Consider the following 11,154-nt stretch of genomic DNA (forward strand, 5'->3'; position numbering starts at 1 on the left):
TAGTGGGTCTTTTTGGCATTGATTCTGATGCTGCAGCAAGCTAAGATATGGTCAGTGTCACAGTCAGCACTGTGATAAGACCTCATATGCAGGATTTCTTTCAGGTAGTTGTGCCTGGTCCAATGAAAAAGGCCAGCGAGTGTTAGAACTCTATGCAAGTCAAAATCTGTGTGTCACCAACACCTACTTTGATGGAAAAATTACAAAAAAGACAGTGGAAACATGCAAGATCAGGACATGTCAGCACAAAAAAGATCAGGACATGTCCTGAAAAAGATCATGACAAAAAAGACAGTGGAAATATGTAAGATCAGGATATGTCCTGATCATGCATGTTTCCACTGTCTTTGTAATTTTCCCAGCAAAGTGAGTGTTGGTGACACACAGATTTTTGACTTGCACAGAGTTCTAACACTCGCTAGCCAATGTTCCCTCCAAGGTGTAGTGATCTGTAAGCATGCCACTTCGGTCTATGAGCACGCTGCTTCGGTCCCGCCTCCCCCTTTTGTTGCCCCTTGTTATTCGGAAGCATGGCTTGTATTCTCAGGTGGTGTGTGCTCTTGCCTACTATTCAGAAGCTTATATGTGGTATTCCTGTATTCACCTAAGCTAATAAAAGATTTTAATTCATAATTTTAGTCTATGCATATGTTTTTTAAAGGTGTGATTGTTTACTTTTTCATTAATTTACCTAATTAAGGGAAGTGTGTGTGGGGTGCAGATGTCTTCTCTGTTAACCTTTTCCTTGTTTTGGCAGGCTATGGATGGATGGATGGATGGACATAAATACAGCTAACCCGTTTCCACGGAACGGGACTATTTCCCAATTTTGAGAGAGAGAAGATAACTGGCTTTGTGTAATTTCTAAATGACCAAGACCCCAGTCCTAGCCCCTGCCTCGCCTCGCCTTGGGGAGCAAGGAGGCACATGGCGTCGGGGCTGGGGAGTGGAGCAGTTCCCCGGAGTCCTGCAGTCTCTCTCCACCTGCACTATGCAAATTTCACTGGAGCCTCTGATTGTGGCACAGCAGGTCTTCTCTTTGATTTCAGATGCTGATTTTAATTTGGGGTGGTGGGCATACCTATGGAGGAGCTGCTGCAGAGAAGACGCTTGGGGCATATTTGGTCTGCAAGGAATGACTGCTGTCAGCCTTAGAGAACTTATCTCCCCCTTTCTTGGAGGATCTATGGCTCAGGAGCGAAGCAGTTCCCCAGCGCCAGCCACGAGCCCCAGCTCCCATCCCTCCCTCACCTTGGGGAGCAAGGAAGCACTCTGCCCCAACTCCTGTCCCCACCCCGGCCTTGCCTCAGGAAGGAGCTGCTGCCTGAGCTTACCTCCAGTAAGTGTCCCACGCCAGCCCCGGTGTCTCTGCTGTGCTCCATGCCCAGCTTCTCTCCGGGTGGGTGCGCAGCATTAGGTTAGTGCACGGCAAGATTTTAAATTGTGCTTGGCCACACATGTGCGCAGCTTGAAGGGAACCTTGTCGCTGGCCATTTTCATTCATATTATCAGTCACATGTCTGCCCAGAATAGCAGGCCAAGTTTTAATAATACCAGGCCAAGTAAACAATATAATGACGCCGTTCTGTGTGTGTACTCTGAGCATCATGAATCAACTAGATATAGCAATGAGGCTTTCACAGGAAGATAGTAAGCTGTTTCTAATAGCAAAGTCTACTCCCTGCTCTCTTCTTTCTCCTGCTGGCTTCCCATGCCAGAATATGATGTAGTCATTCTCTTGGATAGAACCTGTATCTGAGAGTTTTTCCAATAATGCAGCAATGTCAATTCCAAATCTAACCAATTTGTAGTTTAGTAGTGCTGTTCTCTGTAAATCAGAGTCCGAGTTAAAGTGGGAACTTGGACAAACAACTAGGAAGGAATATGAGTATTGCTTGGGCATGCAGGGATGAAGTCAGGAAGGCCAAAGTGCAATTGGAGTTGTAACTAGCAAGGGATGGGAATGGTAACAAGGGTCCCTACAAATATGTCAGTAACGAGAGGAGGATCAGGGAAAGTGTGGGTCCCCTACTGCATGTGGGAGGCAACCTAGCGACAGATGATGCAGAAATGCTGAAGTACTCAACACCTTTTTCACCTCAGTCTTCACAGGCAAGGTCAGTTCCCAGACTATTGAACCTGGAAGACCAGTTTGGGGAGGAGGTGAGCAGCCAACAGTGGCAAAACAACAGGTTAGGGAATATTTAGAAAACCTGGACATAGTCCACAGTGCCAAGTGAGATGCACCTGAGGGTGCTGAGGGAGATGGCAGATGTGATTGCAGAGCCATTGGCCATCACCTTTGAAAACTCATGGCAATCAGGAGAGGTCCTAGATGGCTGGAAAATGGCAGGCATAGAGCCCATATTTTAAAAAGGAGGACCCAGGGAACTACAGACCAGTCAGCCTCACCTCAGTCCCTGGAAAAATAATGGAGCAGATCATCACCATTTCTAAGCACTTGGAGGAGAAAAAGGTGATTAAGAAAAGTCAGCATAGATTCACCAAGGGCAAGCCATGCCTGACCAACCTGACTGCCTTCTATGATGAAATGACTAGCTCTGTAGATGCAGGAAGACCAATGGATGTGGTGTACCTTGATTTTAGCAAGGTTTTTGATACAGTCTCCCACAACGTTCTTGCAGGCAAGCTAAGGAAGTACAGGCTGGATGAATGGACTGTAAGATGGACAGAAAGCTGGCTGCAGCATTAGGCTCAGAGGGTAGCAATCAATGGCTTGATGTCTAGCTGGCCACTGGTATCAAGTGGAGTGCCCCAAAACAATACCAGTCCTGGAGCTGGCAAGCTAAGGAAGTATTGGCTGGATAAATGGACTGTAAGGTGGATAGGAAACTGGCTGGAGCAACAGGCTAAGGGCTAAGAGAGTAGTAATCAATGACTCAATGTCTAGTTGGCAGCCAGTATCAAGTGGAGTGCCTCAGGGGTCAGTCTTGGGGCTGGTTTTGTTCAATATCTTCATCAACAACCTGAAAGATGGCATACAGTGCACCCTCAGCAAGTCTGCAGATGACACCAAGCTGAGGGGAGCAGTAGATATGCTGGAGGGTAGGACTAGGATTCAAAGTGGCCTAGACAAATTGGAGGATTGGGCCAAAAGAAATCACATGAGGTTCAGTAAGGACAAGAGCAAAGTTCTGCACTTAAGACAGAACAAACCCATGTACCAGTACAGGCTGGGGACTGACTGGCTGGGCAGCAGCTGTGCAGAAAAGGACCTGGCAGTTACAGTGGACAACAAGCTGAATATGAGCCAACAGTGTGTCCTTGTTACCATCACAGCTAATGGCATACTGGGCTGCACTGGTAGGAGTGTTGCTAGTAGGTCAAGGGAAATCCCTCTATTCAGCACTGATGAGGCCATATCTGGAGTACTGGGTTCAGTTTTGGGCCCCTCACTGCAGAAAGGATGTGGACAAATTAAAGAGAGCCCAGCAGAGGACAACAAAAATGGTGAGGAGGGCACAAGACTTATGAGGAGAGGCTGAAGGTACTGGGATTATTTAGTCTAGAGAAAAGAAGACCAGGAAGGAATTTAATAGCAGCCTTCAACTATCTGAAGCGGGGTTCAAAAGAAGATGGAGCTAAACTGCTCTTAGTGGTGGCAGATGACAGAATATGGAGCAACAGTCTCAAGTTTCAGAAAGTTTAGGTTAGTTATTATGAAGAATTGTCTCACTAGGAGGGTAGTAAAACACTGGAACAGGTTACCCAAAGAGACTGTGGAATCTCCATCCTTGCAGGTTTTTAAGACCCAGCTAGACAAAGCCTTGGCTGGAATGCTCTGTTTGGGGATGGTCCTGCTTTGAGCAGGGGTAGGACTAGACAACCTCCTAAGGTCCCTTACAACTCTAATTTTCTATGATTCTGTGAGTCTATAAATCAAATCGAGGTGTCAGAGTCCAAACATTCCAACATGCGAGTCACTTTTTTTCATTTTTACCAGGATAGGTTGGGTTTGGGCATGGCTTTTTCTGCTCACCTTTTCTAGGGCCCTTCTCAAGGGAGGCAAGCAGGACACCCCTGCATAGGGATGCTTGGATGCTTTGGTAGCTGCCTCAGGTTCCTATATGCTTCATATGGAATCCTGTGACCATCACACCAAGACCTTCAACGTGTATACCTAGGCAAGAATATGGAGGAGTGGGGCTGCCCTAGACCTACCCTCTCCCCTTTTGACCATTGAGACAGAATCCAAAGGCCAGATTGAGTTTAGACACTCAGTATCTCAATGGTTGTAGCTCAGGGGTGGGCAACTATTTGGGCTGAAGGGCCACTTAACATACTTTGGTGAACTGCTGAGAGCTGCAGACACAAACACGCACACATGTATGTACAAATACACATGCATGCAGATACAAAGGCTTCCTGCAACTGGGCTAGGGCTGGTGCCAGAGCAGCCACAGGTGTATAAACCCACCCAGAGCTGTAGCACACCCCACCCTGCTCGCCCAGAGCCTAGAACCAGCACCTACCAGCCATGTCCACAGCTGGGTGGGTTGGAAAATGGAGCCTGGTTGCAGACCTCCACACTGTCCAACCCTGCCATCAGGGCTCCTGATGTATGTCCATGTGCCCACATGTACACACACCCCTGTCTCCCCTTTACCCGTCAGCTCCTAGGAGCCCAGATGGGGCACAGGGCAGGATAGCACAGAGGTCTGCATCCAGGCTCCATCCCGCACTGGCAGAGAGGCTGGCATCTGCTAGCACTGTGGGAGACACTGGGTGGAAGCAGCCCCATCTGCCTGACACCACATGGTAGCTGGATCTGCCCGTGCCCGAGCACAGTTCATCCAGGACGTGCTGCATGGCTCTGGGTAGATGGGCAGAGCTACTTCCATCCTGCATCCTCCACAGTGCCTGGGAGATGCAGTCCCGCCCCTTAGGTCCTGGGCACCACCTGCCATCAGAAGCTAGGGCTTGCCAGCAGAAGCCTGAGGGTGGCTTGCCCAGGGCTAGTGGAGGCTACTGTTTTGAGGCCCAATACTCACCTTCCTCTGGAGGGTGTAATGTGATATTTTATAGGAGCAGCCCTACTACATTGCCACCACAATCTCCAGCCAGATACAGTTTACAGTCATATTCAGGACCAAAATAGCTTCTACAGAGCAGCTTTATTCCTAATTTTAAAAGCACCTGCTATTCCCTCCCCCTCTTACCACAAAATATGAAAAGGTGCCCATCCACATCAAGAACAAAAAGTTGCTAAGGCTACATTTCTGCAAGGAAAACCAGACAAACAGAGCACTCTTTGATGGAATCCACGCAGTTTCTTTCCATGTTAACTCCTTATGCAACTGCATGTTGCAGTGGGATAGCCTGCCCATGAAAAAAAATCAATGGAAAGTGACAACTATTGTGTATTTTACAGTTTTAGAAGTATTTATAATTCAGTGAAGTGTTCATTTAAAACTGCTGGTACCATCAAGAAAACATTACATCATAAACTGCCATTCTATATAATAATATTTAATGATCAATATTTCTAGCTATATTAATTTCAATATTGAAATTGGTAAATGAGCTTATTTACTATTTCAAGGTAACTTTTAGAGCTAGGAAAGAAAACATGAAGTTGCAGCAGTTGTCTGACAACTTTATTATTGCAATGGATCACATTTATGAAGACATCATAAAGTTACAAACAGTCGTAATAAAAAAGCAGTTCCAACAATGTAAAGTGATCCGTTACATGTTCAGTATGACAACTTTATTACTGTAGTGGACCAGTATTACAATTACAAATAGGAAATATATTACAAGTAACTTGTTTTGAGACAAAAGAGCACAATAGGCCAACATATTACTTTAAGAACATATTTTTTTATAAGACATAATAATTGCTTTGAAAACGTACAAAAACAAGTGAGCTACTGTAATCTGACAATCCACTACTACAACTTTTAAAATAAAATAGTACAATAACAACTGTAACAGGAAGAAAGGAATATGCTTCCCTCCAATTCTGCAATGATTAGTGCTAGTGGTATTGTCTATTATTTTAATCAATGTGGAATGTGTTGATTCCAATCATGAACCACCCATGAACTCCCTGGTGCTAGGGAGCACTAGGGAGCACTATATGAACACAGAACAAAGAGATGCTCTCTTCCCCAAAGAGTTTACTAGCGAAGTATGAGTCAAGAGACAAGGGATATAGACAGACACATGATAGATGCATCCTATTTGTAATACTGGTCCACGACAGTAATAAAGAACTTGGTACACCTATAGACTAACAGTTGTCACATTTTCAGTGGGTACCACATCAATGCACTGTTTTAAAAACAGATTTTGAGGACAGTAATGAGAGACCTTTCCAGATATGTATGGGGGGTGGGGGGCGGGAGGGGGAGAAGGGGGCAGCACTCCTCTTAAGTGTGAGAAGCAGCCTAAGGGAAAGCTGGAAAGTAATTATTTGAGATGACTTCTCAATAATTAATAAGAGAAGGTGTGAAAGTAAGGGGCAGGCTAGTGATGCCCCTAGAAGTTGTGAAATAGCTAAGAGAATATATTTACTTCCAAAAATCTATCCTTAATAGACCAAGATAATATAAGGTCATTAAAATGTTCCATGCACTTCCACAAAGCTATCCTTAATAGACCAAGATAATATAATGCGGTCATTAAAATGTTTCATTCAATTAGTAGTGAGATTTATTAAATTTAAAAGTGATGTGTGTATGACAAATTTTGACTATCAGCAAAAATGGACTGATTTGCAAATTTCCATGGCAAATGCTCATCAAACAATGACTCCTTATTTTTGTTTAATTAAGAAAAAGCAGTTTTATTTGGTTTTCTTGCATGTGTACATACATGTATGCTAATATTAGAAAGCCATAAATCCAAATCAAAATTTAAAAGGTAAACAAATTAGATGCTAAAATTAGAATAATTAATTGGATTTCACAGCATCAGTATGTGAAACATTAGGCACCACAGAATGGCTAGGCATGCAGTTTTTGAACAGATGGTGCCAGATGAAGTTGCACAGTTGTACCTGGGGGCAGAATTTGGCCACTGTAGGAACTGACACTTTTAGTAAAAGAGGTGAGAGTCTTCCTGTGCTTTTTATTAATTACTTAGTGCCAGTCAGGCAAGAAGTTGACTGTTGAAGCTCTTTTCAGGAATCTGCAGTTCAGTCTGAAATCTTTCATTTAAAATGTCTCCTGTTATAACTTGCTAATAGGATGCTGACTCTCTGGAATCATTGCTTTGCTGTACAGTCTCTTACCTCTCAACAGTCTTAGCTTTTAAGGTTACTGTGGTTGGTAAAGGACAATTAACACTCAGAACAGTGACATCTGAAGTAAATTTCCACTAACGATGCAGAGAAGAAATCAGTATCAGAATACAACTCATGTTTATGGAGATACAAAGAAGTTCCAGCACTTTTAGCAGGAGCATTTTTAAAACAATGGACTACAGAGGCAGAACTGAAATAAAAAACCCAAATGACAAAGACAGATATACCAACCCTAGTTGCTGTTGTTTGTGCCAGTCAGTTTTGTGGGCCAAATTCTGCTTTTTGGTGGTACTAATGTAAAAATAAATTAACTCTACTGACTACACAGATTTACATGGAGATAGCTGATGGTCCTTTTTGTTCAGCATATAGCTGACAATACCCTGACAAATAATAAATGACTTCAAAAGATTATTATATAAGCTCAAGTTTTTAGTTATATGATATTAATTTGAATTCAAGGCCAATCAAATTACTTCTTCCTAGGTATGATGCAGGTAATCTATCACAATTAATATTTCATTTGAAAAATAGTTTATATATGGAAAATCTTAATTCCTTTGTAACTGCCTGTAGTCTTTTGTTTATTTATCTTGTTAAGGAAAAAAATTACACAAGCCGTTCAGTAATGCAACCAGTTTAGAATTATGGTTAATTTGGTCTTCCTTTTCATTTATTAAGGGGCCTACTTTCTAGGTAGTATTTCTTCTCTTCTCTTTATTCCCTTTCCTTCTAGCTAGCATTAATTCTTACACTTATTTGGGCCCTTGCAAGCCTTATACAGAGATATATAGCAGGAATAAGAAATTTAATATCAGAAATAAATTAGTTAGTAGAGTATTTACCTGAATAAGGTTTCTCTAGACAACTTGTGGTTTTACTTCTGGGAAATCTCTAAAGCCAAGGTCGAGTTATTATTGTGTTCAAGCCTAATATTTTAAGTTTATTTTATTGTTTTGTTGACTTTTGTAATAAAGGATAATACACTTGTTCTGTGACTACCCTAGCCTTCTGAAGTCAGTGGATTATTTTGTTATAATAAAAATAATATAGCTGCAAGCTTTTTAAACCAGTTTGGGTGCACTGACAGTTTATGCAGGCCTACAAACCTGACCTTGTCAAACATGAGGTCCAGACATCTCATCGCTCTTCTTTCCAATGTACTATCTAGAGACAAAGGGCCAAATATATTCTTGGTACAGTTTGATTGAATTTGGCCCATGTTATATTTCAGAAGACAAATGACATTTTGTTGAAAAAATATTCCTGTGAGACCTTTATAGCACCTGAGTTTTTGATAGTTGCAGCAACAGCTATTTTTTTCTGTGGTACATAAGTAGTTACTAACTGGTGGAAGATCGGTGATCACTTGTATTAAATTATTTTGAACACAAATTAAGTGCCAGCATCAAGTGACTTTATAGATTTAAAGTCATTCAGACTACTATAGCAACGTATCAAAAGAGTTTAAACTATTGGAGGGTGGTTTATTTCGAGCACTGTTGGCAGGATTATGAAATTAAATAATATGTGTTTTATTATTCTTCTCTTCAGCAAGGCTTTCATAAAGGCTTTAATAAATGATTTGCCAAGGCAGTAAAAGATAGTTGAAATTGTTTACACACACATATCGTAGAAGTGTTCCTGTGCCCTAGACAACACACTTATGGCAGAACATATATACAATCTGAGAATGGCACCTAAAAGATGGTATACATAAATATTGTCAGTCAATATAGAAAGAGGTAAGGTGGGAAGTTGATTTATTTTGTTCTTTTTTAATCACTGACCAACTGCCACTTTTACAGCAGAAAATATATTTCTTGTTTGAGCTTCTGTGGAATTTTTTTAAAGCTCTCTCTATTGAAATCATCCAACTGCAACGTTGAACAGATGCCCTATCTTAAACTGGGAGCCTTGGCTATGGAGTTCCGCCAACTCCAAGGGGATGACTTAAAAATCGTACGATTTTTTAAATGGTGAATTCTTTTCACTTGCCTTCTAGCATTTGAGTATTTGGATTTCACATTTCCAAACTTTTCTCTGAAACAGTGATGGCTAAAAAGCTTACTTTTAAAAAACACAAAACCTACTATTTTCTTGTTGGCACAGGAGCTAAGGTTTTAAGAAAAATAACGTCATGCGAGCTGCCCTTAAAAGTGGAAGTTGGGATAAAGTAAGCTCCCAAAATTTACGTGCATCAACTTTTACATGCCATTCTGATGGTACATATATAAATATGTATGTGCATGCAGTCAGGTATCCAGGTTTTGTAGCCATATTGGTCTAGAGGCAAAAGGAATCAGAACTCACGGTAGAGGTGATATCTTTTATTAGACCAAGTAGATATTAGCAAAAAAAAGTATTTAATTGCAAGCTTTGAGGCACATGCACCTTTCTTCAGGCATAGGAAGAAACTGTACAAGTTCTCCTGGGTAGAAATGAAAGCTCATATTTCACAGAGTTGAAGATATGGTAAAATCTCCTGTTTGGAACAGTTCATTTTATATGCAGATGAGGGTCACCTCTACCACAAATTCTGATTCCTGTGTGCATGCCTGCATTTATTTCATTCTTTCCTAATGAAATAAGCGTCCGTTTTTCTTCCAGCATTAACAAGATGGTGATCTTTCTACTTTGTGCACTGCAAAGAGTGATCCATTACATTTTTTTCATTTCACCCATGGTTGCCAACCCAAGAATTTTCTTTTTTTATTACTAACAATCTGCAAACTTTTTTACTTAAGTGTTTTACAAAATGTAAAGGTAACCCTTCTGCCAGGCCCTGGACAGCAGTAATGGGTATGATATGGAATTTAAAGGTTTAACGCCAACTTTTTAAATCTGGAGCAGGCCCCTTCCCAGAAGAGTCTTAGTAGATAGCAAATAGTTTTATACCAAGCTGTCCCCATCCCAGAAGTCCCCTACACCTCCACACCCTAATACCCGACCACAACCAGTACCATGTTGCCTACTGGCTGCCGGCTTTGTTTCCCCAAGTCCTGAAATGGATCCACCTGTTGCCTCTCCCTCCTGCTGGCCTGCAGCTCTATACCAGCCACACTGCCTTTCTCCCTGTCTTACCTGGTGCTTCAGACTGCCTGGGAATGCAAAGCCTCCCTACTTTCCAGGTAGGCAGCCACTGGAGGCAGCTGTGATGCAGCAGCAGCAGCACATGGCTGGGGAGGAGAAGGGGTCTACGAAGGCTTCTGTAGGCCACAAAACCCTGACAGGTCTCTGCAGGGCACCTGCTCAGCCACAAAGCAATACTGGTGTCCTCTGTCAATCAACACTTGCATCCAGCCTCAGTCAAGCTCATAGTTTCTTAATTTATTTTTTTATAGACTCAAAAAAAGCGTCTTTCGCCTCGTCTTTCACAGCTTAGCTGTAAACTTGTGGACAGCTGGCGACATTCATCAAAACAGACCCCTGCTCAGATTTAGGTGGGGGCTGTCCCACAAGGCTTTGCTAGCACGGCTCTGGATTGGGACTGGAGGCAGCTTCTGCAGCCTGAGGCAACGCGGTCAAGTGAAGGTGGCAGCAGCAAACCTCCTCCTGCCTCTGCATACCCTGGGTCCTCTCAGGGGCTCTGCCAGGGCTGGAAAAAGTGATGGCTTTGCCAGGTAGGCTTCCCTGCCCTGTCTGGACCCCCAATCCCCCAGTGCTGGGTCTCTGCACTTCACACCTTGATGGTGGCTTCTCCTTGATGGTAGTCCCATGCTTGCCTGGTAGGGGTAATGCCACGTTCAACACCGAGGGAGAAGCTCGGAACAGCAACGCCCTCAGAAGCGGGGGGTGGAGCGCAGGAGGGAAAGGCGAAAGGGGCGGGGTTCGAGAAGCTCCTCCCTTCGCTGGGCCCTGCGCAGCGCGCACGCGCCGCTGTG

General features: G+C 43.0%; 1 long non-coding RNA gene across 1 annotated transcript in view; it reads right to left on the minus strand.

The window, feature by feature from the left end:
• LOC109281616 (uncharacterized) overlaps positions 1-11,109 on the minus strand; it is a 276,807-nt gene extending 265,698 nt beyond the window's left edge. Inside the window, exon 1 of the long non-coding RNA XR_009459785.1 lies at positions 10,355-11,109. This is a non-coding gene — a long non-coding RNA (uncharacterized LOC109281616). The remainder of the gene's footprint in view (positions 1-10,354) is intronic.
• Positions 11,110-11,154: the final 45 nt, after the last annotated feature.

The sequence above is a fragment of the Alligator mississippiensis genome, chromosome 2 (assembly GCF_030867095.1).
Source record: "Alligator mississippiensis isolate rAllMis1 chromosome 2, rAllMis1, whole genome shotgun sequence".
NCBI classification, from domain to species: domain Eukaryota; kingdom Metazoa; phylum Chordata; order Crocodylia; family Alligatoridae; genus Alligator; species Alligator mississippiensis.